We start from the raw sequence: 25440 nt of genomic DNA on the forward strand, positions 1-25440 counted from the left end.
TTTTTTTTTTTTAAATATGGAACGCTTCACGAATTTGTGTATCATCCTTGCACAGGGGCCATGCTAATCTTCTCTGTATCGTTCCAATTTTAGTATATGTGCTGCCGAAGCGAGCACTGTAGTAATTTTTAATAGGTATCCAGGTTTAGTAAAAAGGTAGACTTTAGTTATCTCAAGACCAAATAATATTTAAATGTTCACTATTTAAGTCATTAAAAGAAGAATGACTTTTTGTTTTTCCTGAGGCTAATGAGAATCAGAAATCTGTTTTTTCAGCAATAAATTTATATTATGGTTTTCAAGATTGTTTGCATTTTAAGAGAAGAACACTGAATATGGGTTCTACACTTGGGGATTTCTTAAAGCTGAATGACAAAACAAAGGAGAAGAAAGTACAAAATTAATCAGTATAAAAAGAAATCTAGCACTGATAAATATCAATGAAGTCAGTACAAAGTAAAAGCTATCACTAGATTGGAATTACTTTGTAAAATCTGAACAAAACTAATACTTTCCATATTAATAAATATTGTACAATCAATTGTTCCTATTCTGTGAGAATTTAGATGTGGAACAAAGTGAAATTTATTCTCCAGAATATTTTGGTAGGCATTCAGATGTTTTCATTGATTCCAGATAAATAGGAGTATCAAATTCATATATCCAGTAGACCACTGGACTAAGGCCAAAGCCTTGTGTTTACCAATTTGTATGTTAGCTAAATTCACTCTGTGGTATGACCATAGATTACACTGGCGCTCAGACTGTATGCACTATTTTTTCCTCTAGCAGCTGTCTTATGCATATACCATCCTTTGTTTTCAAGAATGTCTAAGCAAGACATGTGATTTTAGAAAAACACAAATCTCTCATATTATGATTCCATTTCATTTAACATCTCATCCTTTTAAAACACATATCCCTTTAGTCAATCTTTGCATCAGTCATTCCTGAAAAAGAATGGCAAATCCAGCCCCTTGCAAATGCATCAAGTTGTGTATTCCTAGTGCATTGATGACAGAGCTTTTTAACGGTAGCACTGTTGATATGTGGAACTGAATAATTCTTGGTTGTGGGAGGCCATCCTGTGAAATGTAGGATGTTTAGCAGCCAGCATCCCTGGCCTCCATCCCCCAGTGCCAGTAGCAATGTCCCCTGCTTAGTTGTGACAGACAAAGATGTCTCCAGACAGTGCCAAATGTTCTCTGGGGGAGGAGGAGGAAAACTGCCCCCAGTTAAGAACCACAAGATTGCAACATTGCCTAGAATATTTATATTTAGGTGAATAATTTAATTAAGCACTGAAAGCAAACCCTAAGCAAAATGTGCACATTTAAAGCAAAAAAGAAGGCTGAAATCAGCACATGGCTAAAGTCCTGAAAAGAAGTAGGCCTTAAGCATATGTTTGCTAATTAATCTGTATGAAGGCTTACAATGGAAGCCAATATTATTATAGGATATTTTTCTGTTTTTCCATCTCTAAGCTATTGTCATAAAAGCTTGAAGTTCAAAATGACCTCAGAGTTAATCTAATCCAAATCAGTAGTTGTATAAATGCAAAAAATGAGTCACTATTCCCCAAGGGTTCATACTAGCATAGCTGATCCAATACCCCGAAACTCTAGACTCCACGGTCTCACGCCAAATTCCCCAAAACATTCCGTACACCCTCAAGCATACACTTAGGCTCTCTCCAGCAGTACACTGAACCGAAACTCACGAAAACATTGAAAAGCTCCTTTACACTAAAGTGTGTGGTTGATATGGCTTAGTAAGTAAGTTCCATTCTGTTTTAATTGGTATAGAGACAAGCTGGAGAAATTGACACTTGAGGTTTTATGTGGGAGAAGGCAGAGGCAAGAATGCTTAGGTTAGGAGGAGCTCAAAAAGTCACTTTCAGTAAGCAACAGCATACAGTATATACTAGAGGTTTTATCCTGACTCTATCTAACCATCTATCTTTATTTTCACCTTGGTTTTCATTGAAATGCATTAACTCAACATACCTTTTCTGAAGAAAAAATGTCTTGACTTTTGGTTTTGGGCAATAATGACATTAAAATATAATTTGTGGTCTTTTTGATGACTTAGTGATCTTGGCTTATTTGATATTTTTCAATACTGACAATACTCCCCCAAATTAAAAAAGAAACAGTTGATACTAATTTAAAACACAAAAAAATACATATGTTCATGTAAGTTGGCTAATGAAATTAGTTGATTATTTGAAATAAAATTGGATCCTAATAGCATTTTAAAAAGGTCTTTAAAGAAAAATTGAATACATTAACTAGGGAGATAATAAATGTAAAAGCTATAATAATAACAAGCTTACACATTTTAAAGACAATGTGCATATTTGGAAAAAAATACATGCAAAATATATGATACAGGATTAACTACCTCTAAGGGACTTTGCAATTTGTACAATGTACTTTGACAAATTAATAAGAAAAAAACCATGAGGACCACAATGATAAAAATATGTAAAAAAATGAATAGGCAATGCCCAAAGGAAAGATAAGAATCAGGGTATTATATATTTGTCATTATTTTTGCTGACAAGTCTATTTCAAATAGCCTTCCAGTGTTGACTGAATGTCCTGCTTTATAATTCCTGACTCCCAAGGAAAAATTCCAAAGAACAGATTTCTTAGCTTCCTTTGCAGTTAGGAAACCCACTTGTGAATTTGGCTCCACAAACTTGACGCATCAATATCCTAAATGATACATAAATTGGTAGGAGTGGCTGCAGGCAACAGAACTTAAGGCAATAGAAGAAATGTTCACTTTATTATAAGGCAAGATACAGCTGATGGCTCAAAAAAAAATTCTAGCTGAAAAATGAAATTTTATCATCCCATGGTTTGCAGTAGCAAAATAGCTAATTAAATTATGACCTAGAGTAAAATGCCCACTGAGCCACGAGACTTTGAGGGATCAGGTGGCTGTTTTGAGAGAACAATATTAAAGGGCATGAGGAATGTGTAAACTGTGAAGGTGAGTCGATTGTCTCAAACTGTACTGACAGCTTGAAGGAAACAACAAGCGTGAAGCCCTAAGTCTTGGCTCCAGGCACAGAGAAAAACCAGGGGAATTTTATGAATGATGAAATAATCTTGTATCATCTACAACTGTAGACTTAACTCAGAGCTCCAAACTCAAAAGTTTGATCATACCAATTATAAAATTTAAAAGTTTGTTACATACACAGTCCCATTATTACCACAGTATAGGAAAGCTAGTAAATCGATTGATAACAAGAAAGATTCTGAATATTGGAGCAGGAAAATGTGGTAGGATCCAGATGGCTTAGTGTCCCCCGAACTCCCAAACATCTGAATCTTCCCTGTGAGAAGAAACAGCCCTTCCTTCCAAGTCCAAGAAGGCCTGTTTTGCTTTTGCTTAAAATCCAATAACAACCTCATCTGAGAGAGTTACCTTTCCAGGGAAAACTATTCTTATTATTCCCATCCTCCACCACTTCTAATTATCTCCTGATCTAAATTAGAATCAAAATTCAACATGCCCCAGGGAGACAATTACAAACTCAAATTCCAGAAGAGATGATTAAGCATGAAATCATTGTAATAATTTTGGATTTGTATCAGCAAAAATCTAGAAAATATGTATAGGAATAAATTTTGAAAGTACTAAAGCAAGGATTGCAGAACATAATTTTAGAATGCAACATTTATTAATATGGTTGCCCTTCCCATCAATTTAGAATTGTTGTGCTAACCTCAGCACATGATAATGGGGTTTGCTTTGTTGCTTGGTTTGCTAATTAAAACATGGACTTAATGATGACTCCGAGATACCCCAAACTCTTTGGTACTTTGTGTATAAAAAGACTCATCTAATTAAGGAAATGAGAATGGTAGAGTGGTTTTATCATGTGTAATTCATTCAACCAATTCTTTACATCTCTTAAGAGAGGATGGCAAATGCTTTCTACCCTGTGTATACACGGATGGCAGCACACCAGCATCTTTAAAAACTATTGTTGAGGTTGTTCTCTGTTAGCTAGAACTGCTGCTAAGAGATTTTGCAGCAAATAGGCTCTCTTATTCCATGAGCAGAATGAGATCCTTGGGTGTTGAGACCAAATAATATCAATGAACCATCAGATGCAAAATGTAATTTCTGTAACTAATAGTGGTACCACAAGAGAGCATTTTTCAATGGCTACTTGACCACAGAATCTCTAGAACTGAAATATATGTACAGAACTCTACGGTCTACACGATTTATGTAACAGGAAAACCTTGTGGTTGGTCTGGTAGAAAAATGATGCCCCCAACTACAACAGGGATGTACAGCTCTTCAGCCAAGTTCCGGCCCTGAGTCATTGCAAAGATTCAGGGCCCAGTGAATGATTAAGTATTTAAGTACACCTGAGTGATAAACATGATAACAGCACAAATATCTTTTCCCAGCTTTTCCAAATGAGACTGTGGACATTTTCTGGGCTAACTATGAACTATGGGGAGAGAAATAGCTAGACATTTTGAGAATATTGATAAAAGCTTCAAGCTCATGAAAATACCTAGGGCACAGTTTCTAGGCATGTTAATTGGAATAAACATGCTCAGAAACTGGAAGAAAATCCCCAACAGCTAGCTAGCATTCATTCCTTGACCACATTCTTAATCTCAGATTTAGATTTTTATATTCCATTCCTACTTTCTCAGCTCATGTGCCTCAAGCATAAACTTCACCACATCCAAATTTATAAATTCCAGTAATCCCATGCCCCTCGCTCCTGACTGATTCAAGCATAGGATTCTGAAAGGAACTCATCAGTTCTTCTTAGTGGTATCACTGGTTGATAGATCCTAGAGGTCTTATCACTGGAGGAATTCAAAACTGTGAATGGAAGAAAAGAGAGACAGAAGGAACCTGGGTCCTTGACTAGCACAGAATCCCTATACTAGGCAACTGTACAGTTGACCTATCTCTGGCCTTCTACTTTACTGAACTGATAGGTTTTCTTAAAGATCTAACAAGATTCACTAACTGGAGGTTTACTAAAATTTGCAAACAAAATCATTTTAACTTCCTGTGACAAGCTGTGGATGTATAACTGGAAATAAAATAGTCTTTTTTGGTTTAGTTCCATATAAAATAATGTATTTTTTAATGTATGAATTTTTTTCCTTTGTTTTCAAAAAATTCAAATTTTTTTGTTGATAAGAAAGCAATTTTTTCATTAAGCAAAGAGAATGCTGGCCATCTTAACATAATGCTTTGAGTTTTAAAAAACATCTTAATACCATTAATAACTTGGCAAATGTGAGATTTTTCTAAATAAATTTCCAGCTATGATGACATTTAATGTTCACTTCAGTGGGATTAATACTTTCTAAGAATTTGCCATTTGAATCCCTGAGGATGTGTTTTGATACAGGTAATATCTACCTCATTAGAACTAGTAGTATTAAGATTTATTCACAGGACATTTTGTGAAGGTTTTTAAATTTATCAGTACACTTATTTATTAATATCTTGTCATAGTTTTAACCTGTTATTTGAAAATTTTAAAAATAATTTTTAAAAAGGCATAAATAAGGATTTGAAACTTTGAATATTAAGTCTAAATCACAAATTTTATCCAGCCAACAGTTTAAATCCTACAACTTCATTAATATAATTCATACTTCTAATAAACACTGACAACTATTTTAAGTTAAATAATTTATGACTACATTTGCTTCCTAAAATTAACATGCTCACACATAATTTATATTCAATTTCATAGAAGAGGGTTTAATCCACATCTTGCTAAAATGTGTAAATGGGTGCTTAGTTACCTTTCCTGTGTTCTTGCCCTTTCGATCTAAAGATACAAGATAACACTTATAAATATTTAAGAATTAGGAAATTCCCATCACCAATTAAAAATAAACTCATGTTTTGAGTTACTTTTAAGTTTGACTATTTTAGTATATTACTGAACAATCCTATAGAACACACTAAAACAATAAAGAATAACAATTATAAAAATTAAAAATTTGACAGAGGCCTTTGAAATTTGCAAATAATTCAAAATTAAATAATCAAGTAATTATTTTATCAAATACATATTGAGGATGATTAAGACGACAGGAAATTTAACACCGACACCACAAAACGCCTCTAAATACTTCCAATTATTTCATTTAATTTAAGAATAAAATAACAGAGCAACAAGAAAACTAATTAAAGAAAAGGATATGTTCCTGTAGATGCTGAGTTCCATGATCGTGAATAAACATTTGATTAAACTGCCGTAATACTCAAGCATTACTTAGACAACTACATAATATAATTTTTCTCCTCTATGATTCTATGAAGTGGCCAGCACTAGTTAATCAACCACTTGTTTAATAAGTTAGATGGTTGTCAGTTAGATGGAACCAGTACCCCCTTAAAATCATTATGTCAGAATAAAATTAGGCCAGAGTTTAAAAGATATAGTTAATACAATTTTAGAACTTTAATGAAAATACGAAGTTCAAAAAACTAAAGGTTTCTTGCTTATCCACTTAATATTTGTGCATAAAAACAGTATAGTCATATGAGTTTTAACAGTGATATTTAAATTATTAATTAAATATCATGTTAATTGAAAGGATTTTAAAACGAGTGGTGATGAAGCACTCAGCAACCAGTTTTACAGTTTGAACTTTAAAATGGTTTGAACTTTTGCTTCATAACTAATCAGCCTTCAGTAAACATTCCTCAGTGCAGTTTCCAGAGACCCAGAAATTACTGCCTTCATGTCCATGTTAAATTACTTTCACCCAATATTACCCAAAATTATGCTTATAGTAATAGTTTATTTTTCTGAGATGTGCTCTTAAATGAACACATGGTGCATCACCTCATTATCTACACATAATGGGGGGAAAACACTGAGATTGAACACTGGTGAATTGCAGGGTGTAATCTACCCTTACAGCAATTGAAGGAGATATAGGTAAAATCACAGAACATTTTTGACAATGGTATACAAAATGGAGGTGGGGCTGGAGACAGCCTAATTGCTAAGATCCTGCCTTAGTCCTTCTGGGCTGCTATAACAAAAATGCCATATGGGTGGCTTAAACAACTAACATTTATCTCTTACAGTTCTGGATGCTAGGACATCCAAGATCAAGGCACCAGCAGATCTGGTTTCTGGTGAGAACCCTCTTCTAGATGGCCATTTTCTCGCTGTGTCCCCACATGGGGAAGGGGCAAGGGAATTCTCTGGTGTCTCTCAAATCCCATTCATGAGGGCTCTACTCTCATGACCTAGTCACTTCCCAAAGGCCACACTTGCAAATCCCTTCATATTAGGGATTAGGTTTCAACATAAATTTGGGGGAGATACAAACATTCATTCTCTAGCAGCTCCCTTATAATTCTAAAACTGCATGGCTCTGTGATTAAAAACCCCTTTACAAGGTGGCCAACTGGGTTTATAGGTACATTGATGATGATGAAATAATGTAATGCCCTAATGAATCTTCTCAAAAAGTTCTAAATTCTCCTATAATCTGAATCATACTCAATTATTAAAAATACTTATAGATAATTATACATATATATGCATATGCTTTTTAAAATTTATAATCATAAATTCATTGTAAATGAATTCATTGTAATTTCTCATTTATCTTTTTATCTACCTCTACCTCCCCTCATCCCCACAGCTGAGACAGAATATTAGCTCAATAAATGACTTGGGATTGACTGACCCCTACCTCCTTAAAAACAAACAAACAACAAACAAACAAATGAAGTGTAGCACATAGCAACTTGGGACAGTTTTCACATATCCTGACAGAAACTTTGATGTTTTGACTTCCACATCTAAAGAGAATAAGACTGATCATGTTAAATTCAAATAAATTTCACTAAATACAAAGGGTATAATCTTCCATTGTCAATGACTTTAACCCCTACTCCTGCAAAAAAAAAATAATAATTCATAAGAGGATTAATATTTTTAAGCATCTGGAATTCTTCCCAGATGAAAATTGTCCACAACTTTAAAAATTATAAATATTCCTCCTTTTATGTCTTTAAAAAGAAAAAAAATGTGTTAATATTAGAATGTATATCAGAATATAAGAGGTTATAATATTGGTAATGTTGTATGTTAAATATGGGATATGCATTGGTATATACAAAGTGAACTATTATATTTCTAGTAGAAATAAAATTTTATAATATACTTGTATATGTAATCATATGTACTTTGGAAAAAAGAGAATCTGGCATTTAATTTCTTCCTAATAATATGAACAGAGAGAAACTTATGCACATCTGGAATGCTTAAAAATGGTTTAAAATTTCAGAACAGCTTCTACAAATGCCAATATGATATTGTCTATGAATTCAAGTATTGTTATGTTAATGCCTGTATTTTAAATATAGCAAATACTGCAACAAAAATTCAAATAACCAAAAATCAGAGTTTAGACATGCTAGTAAAGCAGCATATTTGCTTCAGAAGTCTCTTTCTAATAAATCAAAATAAGCCTCATTCTAACTCTTCTTTTTCATCTCCTTCTACAAATAAACACCATCATTATGTTGGTATGTGTGTGTCTGTATGCATTTTTTTTTCTGTTTTCACCAAAATGTGTGTATCCAAAAACAACATATAATTTTATTTTGTATTCTGTTTACTTAAATAGTATCACACTGGGCTTATTTTTTGTGTGTTTGTTTTTTTTTCATCTTTGTTACCATTGAGGTTTGTTCATTGAAAAGAACACTTTTAGCAATAAAATGAATAAAGTATACTTACATGTATCAAAATAGATGCTTCTCCACAAGTACACTGTAAGTTCCTTCTTTTTCAATCTTATCTTACTACCTCAGACATATACCTTTTATTTCTCACAGATGTTAACATATTAATTTTTATCACAGTATACATAGAAATAGTTTTTCTAATATTCCTGAATTTAGATTTCTTTCCTGTTGTCTTTCTGTCAGACAGCTCAAAATGCAGTATTTAATTATTTATGCCTATTACATTTTAACAAAATTATGTACATTATAAGAAGATTCCACATTTCTACAAGATATAAATAATCCTTTTAAATAATCAAGCCTCCAAATCTACTGAGAAAGAATAGTATTAAAAAGTAAACTTCTTGGCTTCCCTGGTGGCGTAGTGGTTGAGAATCTGCCTGCTGATGCAGGGGACATGGGTTCGCGCCCTGGTCTGGGAAGATCCCACATGCCGCGGAGCAACTGGGCCCGTGAGCCACAACTGCTGAGCCTGCGCGTCTGGAGCCTGTGCTCCGCAACAACAGAGGCCACGATAGTGAGAGGCCCGCGCACCGCGATGAAGAGTGGCCCCCGCTTGCCGCAACTAGAGAAAGCCCTAGCACAGAAACGAAGACCCAACATAGCAATCAATCAATCAATCAATCAATAAATCTTAAAAAAAAAAAAAGCAAACTTCTTCATTTTGTTTAAAATGAAGAAGGTTTATTTATGAACCAGTTAAGAAAACACCTTGCATAAGACACAGAACATGATCATATCAAAATCTGGCCTTTGAATAAAGGAAGGTCTCTAAAAATGAAGAAGCACATTAACACTGCATTTGATTTAAAATCATATAAATCCAACTATTTTTTAAGGCGAGTAGTAAGGACAAGACATATACTTGTCGAAGTTGTCAGACATATACTTGTCTGACCTTTATATATTGTTTAGAGTGACTACAGGTAATCAACTCTGAATGTGCCAGTTCTATATTACCAGAGTTAAGGGACAAAGTAGGTTTTTTTCTCCTCTCATCGCCACAGTTTTGTAAAGGCCCCTGTACCAGTCAGTATTCATATTAGACATAAAGAATGTTGACAGAAGATGCACAGACAAAATATACAAATCCCATAAAGCACCAATCAATTCAACTGACTGACTAGCTCTGGACAGTTTGTTTCAACTTTTGAAGGTTTATGGAAAACTCTGTTTTAGTTTCATCCTATCGTCAAGGTCTAGCTGCCAGCATAATATACAAGGCATTTGGACCTATCAGCATTTGACTTAATATTTTGAGGTTGAAACTGGGATATATCTGCCAGCATGCAGCAAATACTGGTAGCTCTGATGAATTCAATTCAGGAATGAGCTTCTTCAGCAGCTGTCTACTCAACGACAGTCAGAACTTCCAGGTCAGGGGAGTTGCTCCTTAGAGGGTCCATAAGCGCCCTTGCTGCTCACCCTTCGCCCAGAATACTGACATGTGTCAGAGCAGCAGTGGGGAGAAAGAAAACCAAAGAAGTGATTTAGTCTCCTTGAAATCTCCAGTATTGATTGCCATCTAGAAACAAAACAGAACCCCCATATCTGTTTGTTTATTTGAGCATTCAACCAATGCATATGGATTAAGAGGACACAGAGCTAAATAAACCAAACAGTATTCTGGGCCAGCACTGAGTTTACAATTTATTGGAAGGATTTAAACAATAAACACAATAAGTAAATAACACAACAGAAACAAAGCAAGCAAATTCACTGTCAGCAAGAAGTTTGATTTCACTGGGAGGATATCAACAATAAACATACGGAATAAGTAAAATATTAGAATGTTGAGTGTGAGAAGTGCTTAAGAAACAGCAAAACTGGAAAATGGCACACGGAGTGTTGAAGGATTTCTACTTTAATTAGGGAAGTCAGAGAAAGCCTTCCCGAAGGGTCATGTTTGAGTAAAGACCCGAAGGAAAGGAGGCATACATGTAAGTGTATATGTATAGGTGTATACGAAAATATTTTCCTGCAGGAGAAACATCAAAATGCAAAGGCTTCACCTAAAGCAGGAACATGATAGAATGTTAGATGATTAGCTAGAAACCAGGCTGGCAGAAGTGGTGAGAGCCTTGGGAAAGCAGAAAGAGATGAGGTTGAAGAGGGAATGGGGACCAGAAGATAGAGAAGTCTCACCAGCTCTTGCAAAGTCTTTGGCTTTTACACCAACTGAGATATTTGCACAGAATAATCTCACTTCCTTGGGCTGAGAATAGGTTGAGGTAGGGCAAGCACAGAAACAAGGAGACCTATTTGAAGGGTATTTAGACCTATTTGAAGGTTATTCGGTCAGGACGAAGACTCCAGAAAAAGTCGGCACAAACTCAAACTCAGGAGTCATAGCTGACCTATGACAAAACATATTCACTTGATTTGGTGAATGATCGGTGACCAAATTTCTTCGGTTTCTGGATGTTGTGGGCAAGAGTACACATAGTGGGTCAAGAAGATATTCATCATAAAGGGGCTGTGAGAATTTGCCAGGAGGGAGCGGATAGGAGTAGGAAGGCAGAAGGGACATTCTCCTAGCTAAGCTACATCAGATTCATTAGCTCTGTTGATACTAAAGGATCTCTTCCAGTCGGGTGCAAAATTTGGAATACATTAGGATGGATGAGAATGTGTAGAATCAGATATGTGCTTTAGCCAAATCACTCTAGCTTCTGATTAGAGATTTGATCACCATTTCAAACCTTTGCCAGTCTTGACAGTAATAATCATGATGTACTTTAAATCTAATAATATCAACTTTTGGATACAGACTCTGTCTTACCCCTCTCCAGGTCCCCAGGACTTAAAAATTCTAAGACAGAAGAGGCATTTATGGAGGTGGTAGTATGGTGGTATCTCTCAATATTTATGAGACACCAAACACTGCTTCATGTATTTTAATGACAAAGACATAAAAATACAGGTAGTTAGGGAAAAAACCTTCTAAAGTCAGGTTTATATTTTACCCATATATTTTTTAAATAAAATATTTGCTTGAAATCATTTCATTTTGTAGAACTCAGAAAAAAACAAATCATCCAGTTTAATTCTTTAATTTCTGAAAGAGGATTCTGAGACAAATAAAGTTAAGTGACTTGCATACTGGACCTTAGTTCTGGCACTTTCTAGGCCATAAAAAATGTGAGATAGCTTCAAAGAGTGCTATGCTTATAGCCAAGTGTATGGAAAAGAAGAAGAAAAGAAAACGGTTATGCCTCTGCCAGAAATGAGTATTATTTCACCTCTCCTTTGTGTCACACAGGAAGCAGGTATAGGACTGGCAGATAGAGCGACGGGCTCAGGGCAGCATCAGTGTTCATTCACAGCCAGCTCCAAGCCAGCGGTTCCTAAAGATGCAGGGAAGCCAGTCAGGCACACTCCCGATGGGTGGACTAGTTTTATTTAACAGTTTTTTTTTTTTTTTTATTTAACAGTTTTGAACAGCTGGAGAGCGCACAGCTAACGACCACTTGAGCTTGAAAGTGTCTGATGATTGCATATAAAATATGGCATGCAATGAGGAGAAAAGGTAATAACAATATACAACAGAACAAATGTGCAGTGACAGTTCAAAACGTGTAAATTGCATAACAAATTTTAAAAGAGAACCCTCGTTATGATGTGCATTCTTATAGTAGGATATTTCTTTCAAATCAGAAATAATTTAAACAATTAGAGGAAATCTCTCTTTTCAATCACCTCAGAGTTACGTGAATGGAAAATAATGCAAAGTTAGTAATAGAGAATCAGAAAACCCCAAACAGGGAGATTTGTAGGTCTGGCTGGAGTTTTTCAACAGCGTTTAAGCATCATGTGAACAAAAATATTTACGAGAAGAAACAACCCTTTGGTCAGAGTACCTCTTACCTTGCAGAAAGGGAAAGCTATCAGCAACAAAGCAAGCAGAAGCCAACGCTGAATTCCAAATGCTATTGCAGGGTGAGCTGTACTTTTAAATAACCGCATATGTGTTTTTAGAGATTTGTCTCATGGCTCATGTCTTTTTTTTCTTCCTTCACACAACTGTCAACTATATCAATGATGAAAATGAAAAATGTATCACTCAAAACTATTTTTTTGCATTTTCTGAACTGTACCTTATCTAGTGAGAATGAAAGTTCTCTCTCCCTTTTTTTCCTAAGAAATACATTTCTGTAACATTTCTTCACTATCAAAGTACAGCAACAAGTTGAAGGGAAAAAACGGGACATAGACAGATAACCACATAGCAACCATTTTTTTGGGAGCTCAATAGGTGCTCCAAAGTATAGTAAGGGACAAAACCCAACATAAAGAAGCAGCATCCTGTTTTGAGAAATAAATCACTTTTGGACCAATAACACCACCTTCTCTGCATTGTTTCCTCCATAGCACTTATTACAACCAGCCATATTAAATATTTCTGTTATTTAGACTTTTATTGTCTGATCCCCTCTCTAGGCTGTAAACTCCATAAGGTCATAGATTTTAGTCTATCTTACATATGGATTTTTTCCCGCTGCTTCAATAATATTTAAATGGATCAATAAAGAATATCAAATTTTGCTGAAAATTGTTTAATCAAATTGTGAGTAAATAACATAAACAAAGGGGGAGGAAAACTTAAATTCTCTGAGACATTTAATGTCAGCTATGATGAGGTGGTCACAGAGGTATGAGGAGCCTATGTCAGCACACGAAACTGCATCGGTATCTCCATATTAATCACCACACAAAGGCAAGGTCGAAATCAGTTCAGTGTATTCCTTGTCTCATTAACTACATCCAAAAGTTATTTTTTTTCTTCTTAAAAATAATCATTTTGTAATTTCATTTCTGAGATTCCATATTTGGAAAGGAACTTAGAAGTTATCTCTTCTAAATGCCCAATTTTTGATCAAAGCAAAATAAACTCAAGAGGTATTAAGATATGTGTTAAAAAGTCCTTGATTGATGAAAAGGGCAGGACTGGGACCTATATTCTGAAGGCTTACTTCTTCTATTATGAACTTCTATGAACCACTTGCTTGAATGTTCTCACACAATGCTGACTGCATTACCTCAAAGAAATACAGTAAAGCTAGAAAATGCTCACAGAAAGACAACTAAACTATCATTAAAGAAATGGAGCCACTTTGTATAGAAAGACCTTAAAGATTAGAATCTTCAGTCTGGAAACTCTGACATCTATTAAATCATGAAGAAGGTGGATAGTGTGAAAGCCAACTTCTCCACACACTTCAATTATACCAGGTCTGAGGGCACTCTTTGAAGTTTAAAAGAGATAAATTTAGGACAAATAATGCGAAGTGTCATAGTACTTTATTTATTAGGTGGAGCGCTCATGGAAGTAACACAGGCTGAGAATATAATAGGTTCATAAAAGCTTTAGATAAAAAACATACAATAAATCAATTCTAGACTATTCAAGGGAAGTAGTGGCCCAATATACCATTAATACTGCTTTTATCTTTGCCAAACTACAGGGCTCTCCTTGTTCTGTAGTTATATCTGAAGTGATTGAGTTTGAATATTTTCAGACTGAAATTAAAGAACCAGGTGTCTTGGTAACATGGGCTAAATAGCAAGAGTTGATGAGGCACCATGCTCTACACATAACAAGGACCCAATGGCTGTTGAATAAATTAATTTCCTGAAGTCAGGGTAAAGCTTCCAAATGAGCATTATGAAAATGGGATTATATATATTCACAAACATGAAAACGTACCAAAGGCTATCTCAACCAGAGAGGCATTCTAGATTTTGGTACACAGAGAGGTTTGTTTTGAAGCATCTTAGTCTTTTGGTTTTAGGGATCTTATCTTCTCTCACATCATGATGTCCATCACATTTTAAAACGTTAATCTTAGCTTTAGAATAAAATACCATCATTATGTATTACTCTCCCTCAGTAATTTTTTAATTGCAACATTTTTACTAAGTATTGAAAGATCATCTCAAATTTATCATGGGCGTTTATGTTGAATCGTGTTCTCTTATGATAGTTGCTGCTTCATTGATGTGAATGACTTGCAGAATAATGTTATTGGAACATGTATAAACTAAGCATAAGAGCTTATATATATTTTTTGTAAAATGATAAATATTTGTGCCTATAATACAACATAAAAAGTAATATCTGCAAGCAAAAATCTCAAAACTAATAGCATTCAAATTAATATTAATTTTATGTAAGAGATTCTTTTGGTTCACCAAAACTAAGTGCTTGATAAGTGTGAATATGGCACCAACAATTAAAATGAAAATTCTTTAGAGATTAATACACATAGAGCAAAGTAAACTCTTGGTTCACTTTTCTCTAGGTGGCAAAATTTTCAAATAGTTCACATAATTCATTGCAACATCATTTGAAGCTCATTTGGCAAAAACCTATAAGATATAAAATATTGCCACCTCTGTTCTTTTTGCAGAAACCTAAAGGTGGTATGAAAGCAACAATGATCACTATAGAAAAGTGGATCCTGAAATAACATGAGAGTTACTTGTTACAAGATAGCTATTCACCTTAAATATATGCTTATGTGAAGTATATTCACATTATCATATGAAAGCGCACAGCTTTCAAATTCATATAACCTGAATCAGGTTTGAGAAAAACTGGGCATTGTCACAACCTCAACATGAACTTTTTAAAAAATATAAAATCCTTCTTATGATTAGAGCCACGTGGGGAAGAAATGTTATTGAGTGTTTTTCTCATAATAACTACTCAGTTTACTAAAACTCAGAGAGTAGTGTGTCTGCATATACAAGCACTTGTTAGTTGTTTTTTTTTTTTTTCCTTTATATAAAGGGACAATGAGTGGGTCATCTTATGCTATGAAGACAAGTTTAAGAGTTTGGAATCTTTCATTTTTCATATGCTCAAGAGGATTCATGATGAGTGACAAGCTTTTTTAAAAATTAAATTTTTTTTCAAAAATTAATCCATATTTATGATAATACTTTCTTACAAAATTATGTGTATACAACGAAAATGGTTCTCTGTCGACACATGAATCCCTTCTGTTCCCAGAAGCAATCATTGTGACTATTTTCCTATGTATACTTGAAAAATATCTTATGTACTTCAAAAATAGCATTATATGTTTATTTCTCCAACAGGGAGCATTAAGGAAAAAAAAAAAAAAACTACTACATAATGCTAAGAGAATGATACGAAGTCCACTGAGGAATTTATGGCTACTTTGTAAGTTATGGTTACTTTAAGTTTTTAAGTTGTTTTAGTGAACCTTTTCCTACCTACAAGGCAAGTCTTTCTTCATCATTCACAAATTTTGACAACTCAATTGTACATGTTACTAGAACAGTGCTTAAAATATGGCACATTTTTTGTACTTTTACATCCTAAAATCCTACTTATTTTTAGGCCAATGTTATCTCATTGAAAAAGAAATAATAAAAATAAGTCATTAATAAGTAGAAATTTTATAAAAGGGAAAACAGGAGTAGAAATAAATAGGTGCTACATCTTCTCCTCTCAGGAATGCACATATGACTTACATAAATATGGGGTAGAGGTTAAGAACAGAAGGGCAGGGACAATATTATCAGAGTATGCATTCTGGGTCTCTCACTAGCTTCGTGATTTGTGAAAGTTATCTAACCTCTCTGTGCCTCAGTTCTCTGATTTATAAAATGGAGACAATAATATTACCCATTTCCTTTAACATGATGATTAAAAGAAATACTGGACAAATCATTCTGTATAGGGTCTAGCACTTAACAAGCTCTCAATAAATGATAGTTATCTTTATTATGTGTATTATCAATATTTAATCATTTGCTTAAAACTTTGTAATAACATAACTAACATCTCTTACAAATAATCACTATTAGTGAAGCAAAATGATAGCTTTAATTATCATATTAAGAGTATGTACTGTACACCACACAGCACTAGCATATTTCATGTATTATCTCAGTTAATTATAAAAAAAAAAGTTATCAAGTTAATATTGTCTGAGTTTTCATTTTACAGTAAGGAAAGCTTTGATTATTCCTATAACGTTGTAATAATAACACAGGAATGGGAGTTTTAGGACATAAGTTCTACTTCGTATTTTGCCAATAACTAGCTATGAGATTAAGAGCAAGTTGTTTTCTCAGGAAAAAAACAAAACATTATTTGAAATAAATAACCCCCAGTCACACAAATGAGCTTATACTAAAGGAGAATTTAAACAAAACTATCTGATACATCAAAGATGCTAATTCATTAGTGTGACCATCAGTAGTTTTAATAGCTTTGGACACCAGAACATTATGACCGTGCACAGACCAGAGAAAATTACACTTTCATTGATGGGAGAAAATGCTAGACAGAAATCAACCTTGAGGAACTATATATGAAGTGGAGGAAAATGGCAGACATCAAATGGTAACTCACAGCATATATGTATTTGAAAGCACATATAAGAAAATTGCTAGGGATGGAGAATGGGCAGAATCAGACATGGTATTTATTAGGATAATTCCATTGGCACTCTCAGGTTGGTACTCACGGAGACAAGAGTTTTGGGTTGACTTTGAAGCATTTGGATTTACATTAACCCCACCATTTGAGGCATTTAAAATACTAAGAATAATGGTTGATTCTTTTTTTTAACCTTATTCATCCCAATGAGTTTGGGGTAAAATAAGACTTTTTAAATGGACTTTTAAAATGGTACCTTTTTATGAACTTTTTAATCATGTCTAAAACCCTTAGTATTCAAGTTTCTTCATAAATATAGTTTTCTCAGCATAAACACAGCTTGGTTCCTTAGTGACCAACCAAATCCCCATGTTCATTCTTGTCTCTGCTCACAGTGATAGAAGCTCTGGAATACCTGCCCCTTGCATACACTCTATGTATCCTCCAAGCCAAGGTCAAGTAACAATTTCATCTCCCTCATTACTTCAGCTTTCTGACTTATACTAATGAATCCTAATACTTACTGGTTTAGAGTCATTTTAATGCTTAACTACATACCACAGCCTGTGCTATTTTGCTTCTCAATAACATAATGTTTCTTACTTGTTCTATTATACTCATCTTAGTGTACAACACGAAGCTCTGTACATATGTGCTTAAACCAATAAGTGGCTATAAAGCAAGAGTCAAAAAAAGAATAACATAAGAATATGCATATTTCAAAATGAGTAATGTCCCCTTTAATGCACCTGCCTTCAAAAAAATAAATTTTAAATGTATTTATGAAACTTTCCTTTTAAAATTGATTTTAGAATCCGTTTGTGGGTTCAGACATTAAAAACAGCATAGTAATTTCTAGTTACAGTTATTTATCTGATGTGCACATTCAAATAACCAAGGAAAAATTTTTAAATATATACAGCCATTCCTTTAATAATTAGTGATGTTGAACATATTTTCATGTGCCTCTCGGCCATCTGTATGTCTTCTTTGGAGAAATGTCTATTTAGATCTTCTGCCCATTTTTTGATTGGGTTGTTTGTTTTCTTCATATTGAGCTGTATGAACTCTTGGTATATTTTGGAGATTAATCCCTTGTCGGTCGCATCATTTGCAAATATTTTCTCTCATTCTATAGGTTGTCATTTCTTTTTGTTATGGTTTCCTTTGCCATGCAAAAGCTTTTAAGTTTAATTAGGTCCCATTTGTTTATTTTTATTTTTATTTCCATTACTCTAGGACACAAATCTAAAAAGATATTGCTGTGATTTATGTCAAAGAGTGTTCTGCCTATGTTTTCCTCTAGGAGTTTTATACTATTTGGTCTTACATTTAGGTCTTTAATCCATTTTCAGTTTATTTTTGTGTATGGTATTAGAGAATGTTCTAATTTCATTCTTTTACATGTAGCTGTTCAGTTTTCCTAGCACCACTTATCAAAGAGACTGTCTTCTCACCACAGTATATTCTTGCCTCCTTTGTTGTAAATTAATTGGCCTAGGTGTGTGTGTTTATTTCTGGGCTTTCTATCCTGTTCCATTGATGCATATTTCTGTTTTTGTGCCAGTACCATACTATTTTGATTACTGTAGCTTTGTGGTATAGCTCAACATTGCTAATTATTAAAGAAATGCAAATCAAAACTACAATGAGGTATCACCTCACACTGGTCAGAATGGCCTTCATCAAAAAGTCTACAAATAATTAATGCTGGAGAAGGTGAGGAGGAAAAGGAACCTTCCTACACTGTTGGTAGGAATGTAAATTGGCACAGCCACTATGGAGAACAGTATGGAGGTTCCTTAAAAAACTAAAAATAGAGCTACCATAAGATCCTGCAATCTCACTCCTGGGCATGTATAAAGAGAAAACCATAATTCAAAAAGATATATGCACTCCAATGTTCACTGCAGCACCATTTACAATAGCCAAGACATGGAAGCAACCTAAATGTCCATCAACAGATGAATGGGTAAGGAAGATGTGGTATATATGTATAATGGAACATTAGTCATAAAAAAGAATGAAATAATGCCATTTGCAGCAACATGGATGGACCTAGAGATTATCATACTAAGTCAAGTAAGCCAGACAAAGGCAAATATCATATGATATTGCTTATATGTGGAATATTAAAAAAAATGACACAAATGAACTTATATGCAAAACAATAATAGACCCATAGACATAGAAAACAAACTTACGGTTACCAAAGGGGAAAAGAGGGAGGATAAATTAGCAGTTTGGGATTAACAGATACATACTACTATATATAAAATAGATAAACAACAAGGATCTACTGTATAGCACAGGGAACTATACTTAATATTTTGTAATAACTTACAAGGGAAAAGAATCTGAAAAAGAATATATATATATACACACACATATATATCAATATGTGTGTATATATATGCCATATAACTGAATCACTTTGCTGTATACCTGAAACTAACACATTGTAAATTAACTATACTTCCATAGAAAATAAATAAATAAAATAAAATATGTATGGCCATATCATAACTCCAAAAATTCTGATAAAGTAGGTCTGGGGTGGGCCAATTGTGAATGCTAAATGAATAAGATAATAATCAGTCAATCAATCAATCAGGATGAGAAAAAAGCTGCTTTAGAGTTGGTATTTGTAAAAGAGAAAATTGCTTTAGGGTAAAGGAGAGATCCAGAATATTACCCAGTGAAAAGGAAGAGGCCTTTTGTGTTTTTAACGGTTGTTTAATCTTTCAATTACTCTATGGTAATATGTCTATAAAATGTAAACCATAATATATGTTGTACTTATCTGATGCATGAATTTCCTTATCACACATCTGCTACTACGTGGGAGTTACTGAGCTAAGTGCTGGAGTTGTAGATAAAAATCAACATAATCCTGGTTTTAAGAAAGTAATTATATATTAAAAAAAGAAATAAGACAAACACACACAAAAAATTCAAGGCAGATGATTACCCATGGTAAGAAGAGGTATGAATAAAAAGTTGTGAGTTTTCCAAAGCTAAAGAACCCTTCTAGCAGGAGAATGCAAGGAACAACTTAAGGAAAAAATAACTTTTGAATCCTACCTGAGTAGTGAGTTTTACCAGGCAGAGTCTAGGGCCAGAGTGACCAATATAAACAAAGCTAGAGAGATAAAAAGTAATAATAATAAAATAATACATAAAATAAGGACAATTCACCTGAAACTGAGAGCTGGTGAACTTGTCTTTACTAAGAGGCAAATTACAGGGGTTTGGGCAGAGGGACTGACAATGATTTAAAAGAAGAAGGAAGAATTAGATCATATTAGGTTAAATAATTTGGATTTTACCCACAAAGAGTAATAATGCTGGGAATATTTATTAGGAATTTATTAACTACAAAAAAAAAAAAACAATTTACTAAGTGCTTTATAAGTATAGTTTCATTTAATCCTTTCAGCAGGTTTAAGAAGTAGCCATATTATCTCATCTTCCAGACGAGTAACTGAGGCTTAGCTAGATTAAATGTCTTGGCCGAGATTCCCAAACTCCTTGGTGAGAGAAGTAATACTCTATGTAGATCTGCCCAACTCTGGAGAACAATTTACCACTATGTAGCAATATCTCTCAAAATGGACTTGTGCAGAAAAACCTTTGAGCGTATGAGTGACACAAAGTGTCACAGCTTTAAGGGCTTAGCTTTAATCTCATCCCTGAAGGAGTCCGTTCTTGGACTCAAACATTGGCATATGCCCACATCTTTAACGTCACAGTACCCTGTGCTGACACTGTTCCTTGCAGTTATCAGACTATATTTTAACTTCTGTTTTGATTGTCTCCTGTAAAACACCAGAAGGCATTCGAGGTTTAGAAGTTTGAATATGACTTATTTTCCATCACATCTTGGTCCCTAACATACTGCCTTCTCCATAATGGAAAATCGGTATTATTGAATGAATAATTATATGAAAAAATAAATTAAGAAAAATATATTTTAGGAAGGGTTAGAGAGAAGATCAGCTAGGAGGATTTTGGATGTGCAGAAAGCTGTTTCTTTTTCTTTTTTTTTTTAAACTTTGGGTTTATTTATTTATTTATTTATTTATTTATGGCTGTGTTGGTTCTTCACTTCTGTGCGAGGGCTTTCTCTAGTTGTGGCAAGTGGGGGCCACTCTTCATCGCGGTGCGCGGGCCTCTCACTATCGCGGCCTCTCTTGTTGCGGAGCACAGGCTCCAGACGCGCAGGCTCAGTAGTTGTGGCTCACGGGCCCAGTTGCTCCGCGGCATGTGGGCTCTTCCCAGACCAGGGCTCGAACCCGTGTCCCCTGCATTGGCAGGCAGACTCTCAACCACTGCGCCACCAGGGAAGCCCAGAAAGCTGTTTCTTATTTCATTAATTTCATCTCTTAATAACCAATGAAATAACACTCACCTTTCAAGCCCCCCTTCAGCTCCCCCAGGATTAAATTGCCATGTTCCCCTACCTACATTCCCCTAAAATTTCATTCATCCTACAAGCAAAACACTAATTTACAATGTATTTACCTTTAAATGTTGCTCTTTCCTACTATATTTTCATTTCATTGAGGAAGGGACCATATTATCTACAACTCTATCTCAAGTTCTTAGCAAATTCTGTAATATATATTAAGAACTCTAAAACATGATTGAACTGTGAAGGAAAAATGTAATTTTAATCTCTTCTGTAGTATTGAGTTGAAATTTTAAAAAGACCAATTTTATATTTGTTATACAGTTAGAATTAAAAGGATTTATCAAATAAGCATATTTGGAGGGGGAGAGTTAAGATTAGAGACAATGCATTTTTAGCTCTAGGACAGTGAAGAAATTTTTAAGAAGTTTAAAAATGGTCTTAGGATGATGGTTAATTATGGAAATCTCCCTTATCACTTGAAGCTAAATTATCTTGGTCAAATAGGTATGCTACATTTTAGACTAAAATTGAGAAGAAACTAGACATTTCTAGGTAAAGTGTCTTGAGTTATTTCTTGGCTTTTACTCACCAGAGGAGAGATTTCTATATGTTTCTTTCAATATCTATGATTATCCGTTTACTATTCATTCTGCAAAAAAGAAGACTTTGCCCTAAGCAATAGCACTAAATGTGAATATGACATCATTACAAGGTTTCTTCTAAATTTTAAACATTTCTAACATCTTAAATACACCATTTCAATTTCTGTCTCCCTTTTGGAGTTGAAATATATACTTTACTTATTTGTTTAAATTACACAGTGTGCACCATTGCATAGAATGAAAACCCTAGCAGTCTTTTGAGAATAAAGGCAAATCAATAGTAATACATCTTATAATAGAAGCACTTTTGTTGACAGAGGGAACATGGTTTAATGGAAAGCAAAGTAATCTTCATTTTCAGTGAGACTGTTGGGCTGTGCATGAGAAATGACGTGCTCTGACCACCTGTTTTACATCAAGAGCCAGCCTGGCAAGTTCAAAACAGAGAGAAAATGATTTGCTTTTTAAAGATGGGAAACTCATGGCTTTAACACAGAACATACAGATCATCTTCACAAGACTTTTTGTTATTTTATAAATTTGTCTTCAGTTCCCATTAAGTTCCATTCTTTTAAAATTAATCATCCCAGTGCCCCAAAGAGAGGCAGTTCAGGAACTGTTGACACTGGGGCCTGGAAATATGACTAGGCGTTTTCATGTCCAGTCTTGGAACTGAAGTCTTACTCAGGTTTTAATGATAATGATGATGAATGGTAATATTTTAGGATGGTAACATAAGTGTGCCATCATAATAGGTAGGTAGGTAGAGAGAGAGAGAGAGAGAGAGCTATAGATATAGCAATAAATTAAAGAATTTCTTTTGCTCATCTATTGCTATGGGTGATGTACAAAGAAAATTCATTCTGATCAAATTTCTTTATTTTTACCCTCAGATAATAAACTAGATAATGAGGAAGAAAACCATATAAGAAATCAGTGAGGGTTCCAGATTTAAAAATCTAGAAGTCTTATTTTTGGTTTCAAGAAAATAACAGTATTGTTTTATTTTTAAATGCAGGTACTTCCTTGTAAAATTGTAAGAGAAGCAAACAATGGGCCCTACTCTCATGAAAGTGTGTTGTTAGGTTACAAAAAACTTAGTAAAAGAGACAACATTTGGTGAATATGTATATTACACTATGCAAATTATAAATTACTCTAATATTTACGAAAAAAATGAAAGCAAACAATTTGTCTCTCTGAATTTCCAGTGAGCCCCCTGAAAAACACATTCAGTGACCAGGAGTTACTGGCAGTCGTTTCATGCTTTTCATGCAGGCTGCATATTTACATTTAAGTTTTACAAAATGCAAAAATCACAATAACGCAGCCCCTGGATTCTTTGTGCTGCACACCAGAGGAAACTGGAAGGAATTTTGCCTTGAGAACATTAAATGTTTGAGTCATTAGTGTAGACTTGCAGCTGCACAGTAAAAATATATTTTGGTTTAAAAATTATATCTTGCCTGAAAAGTGTTGTTTAAAATACTTTGTTTAGATTTTTGAAAAACAATATTTTTGTAATTCATATAGACATGTAAATATTAAACACGAACCATCTGTAATGCCATTGTATAGCCCTTAATATAAGTTCACATTGGTTTCAATGCTCCCACGTGCAGCGTTCAGTTGGAAAAGAATCTGAAGGGAGGGAATTTTCCCTAATATACTATATGATGGCCACAAGGGGGCGCCAAACACCTAAGTATGTTTTACCTCTTGTCAAGTGACTAGAATTTTACCAGAAATATTAGCAGCAATTTACCCTATAAATGGGTCAATACCTCAGAAACATAAACTCAGTTCAACCTTCTGATTAAGTTTTGAAGTCGAATTTATATTATTTTAAAATGCAGACTTTTAAAACAACACATCAAATGGTTGAAAACCTTGAAGAATTTGATGGATTTTGAAAGGAAGAGATTTAGTCTGCATACTTACTCAACGTTTCATTTACTTAGGTTTTAAAATTAATTTCTCCTGTAGTTTCGCACAATTTTATTCTCACTTGATTCCCGGTTAAATGAAAGTAAATATATATGCGAGTGAATGAACTTTTTCTCTAGCATAATTAAAGAATTTTAAAACTAAAGAGAAAGCATGCCTAATTTTTAGCCCTCGGGAGGTCTAATTCTAAAAGTGCATGCCTTTAGAAAGTCAAGTAAAATGAAGTATATATTATTATTAGAATATTTTAAATTAGCCATTCTAATCAATCAGCCATAAAGTTAAATCACTTAGTCAAAATTATAGTGAAGCCATGACAAAAAAAGTATTATCAAATGATCACAGCATTAATAAACATGTTATGAAGAAAACTGTGACTTTGATTAAATAGTAAATAATTAAATAGATAATAAATGTAAATATATAGCTATGACCAAAAATGAGAATTATCTTTACTATGTTCACAAAATTATATTTGTTGGCTAGGATTAGTAGTCTCTATTATGACTCACCTCACCTCTACATGTGGGTGGATAAGATAAAGGGCTAAGTTTATCCTTTAAATATGTGAATTTCTAAAACAAATATATTAATGAGTCCAGAATTATAAATAAAACTAGAAAATAAAAAATGTGATATAATTCTGGATTTTTAAAATGAAGTTTTAAAAAGAAAGGAATTTATAGACTTTACGTAATTCCATAGAATTCATTCCAGATGCTTTTTAATATATCATATAAATAGAGCCACAAAAAAGGCAGAAAAAAACAGAAACAGTGATTTTTCATTGATTTTCATATTACCTTAAATGTGAAGAATGAAAAAATGAATTATCTAAGTAAAACCTGTTAAAATTTTCACATTTTGCAGCAGATTCTGTCTCCATCAGACAGTTTCTTGGACCTAGTCTTTCAGCTTGTAATACTTTCTGACCCACTGACCTTTCAGCTTGTAATATAGACGGCAGAACTATTCTTGAGATTTATGGGTATCAAAACTTTAATGGGATTATTTCTGTTAATGCACTGACTCTGTTCATCATTCTTGTTCTAATTTTCATTACTCTGACCTCAAGAAGGAGAATCTGTGAAAGGAACCATTACTGCAGTATATTCAGAAATGGTTCATGTTTCACCTGAGTGAGTTTATGTGGCTTACAGAACTCACAACACTTAGTGTCCATCTTTCTAATGCTTTCTCCCTCCTCTGTCCCCTTTTTAGGTCTTGCACATCATATTCAAAATTTGAATCCATTAATTCCCTAGTTCATG

The 25440-nt window shown here is 33.9% G+C and overlaps 1 long non-coding RNA gene across 1 annotated transcript in view; it reads left to right on the forward strand.

Annotated features, from left to right (window-relative positions):
* Window positions 1–24910, forward strand: part of LOC309623728 — a 42255-nt gene extending 17345 nt beyond the window's left edge. The window contains exon 2 of the long non-coding RNA XR_014241505.1: window positions 111–24910. This is a non-coding gene — a long non-coding RNA (uncharacterized lncRNA). The remainder of the gene's footprint in view (window positions 1–110) is intronic.
* The last annotated feature ends 530 nt before the right edge of the window (window positions 24911–25440 follow it).

This window comes from Balaenoptera borealis (assembly GCF_965194805.1).
Source record: "Balaenoptera borealis genome assembly, chromosome: 2".
Classification (NCBI taxonomy): Eukaryota; Metazoa; Chordata; class Mammalia; order Artiodactyla; family Balaenopteridae; genus Balaenoptera; species Balaenoptera borealis.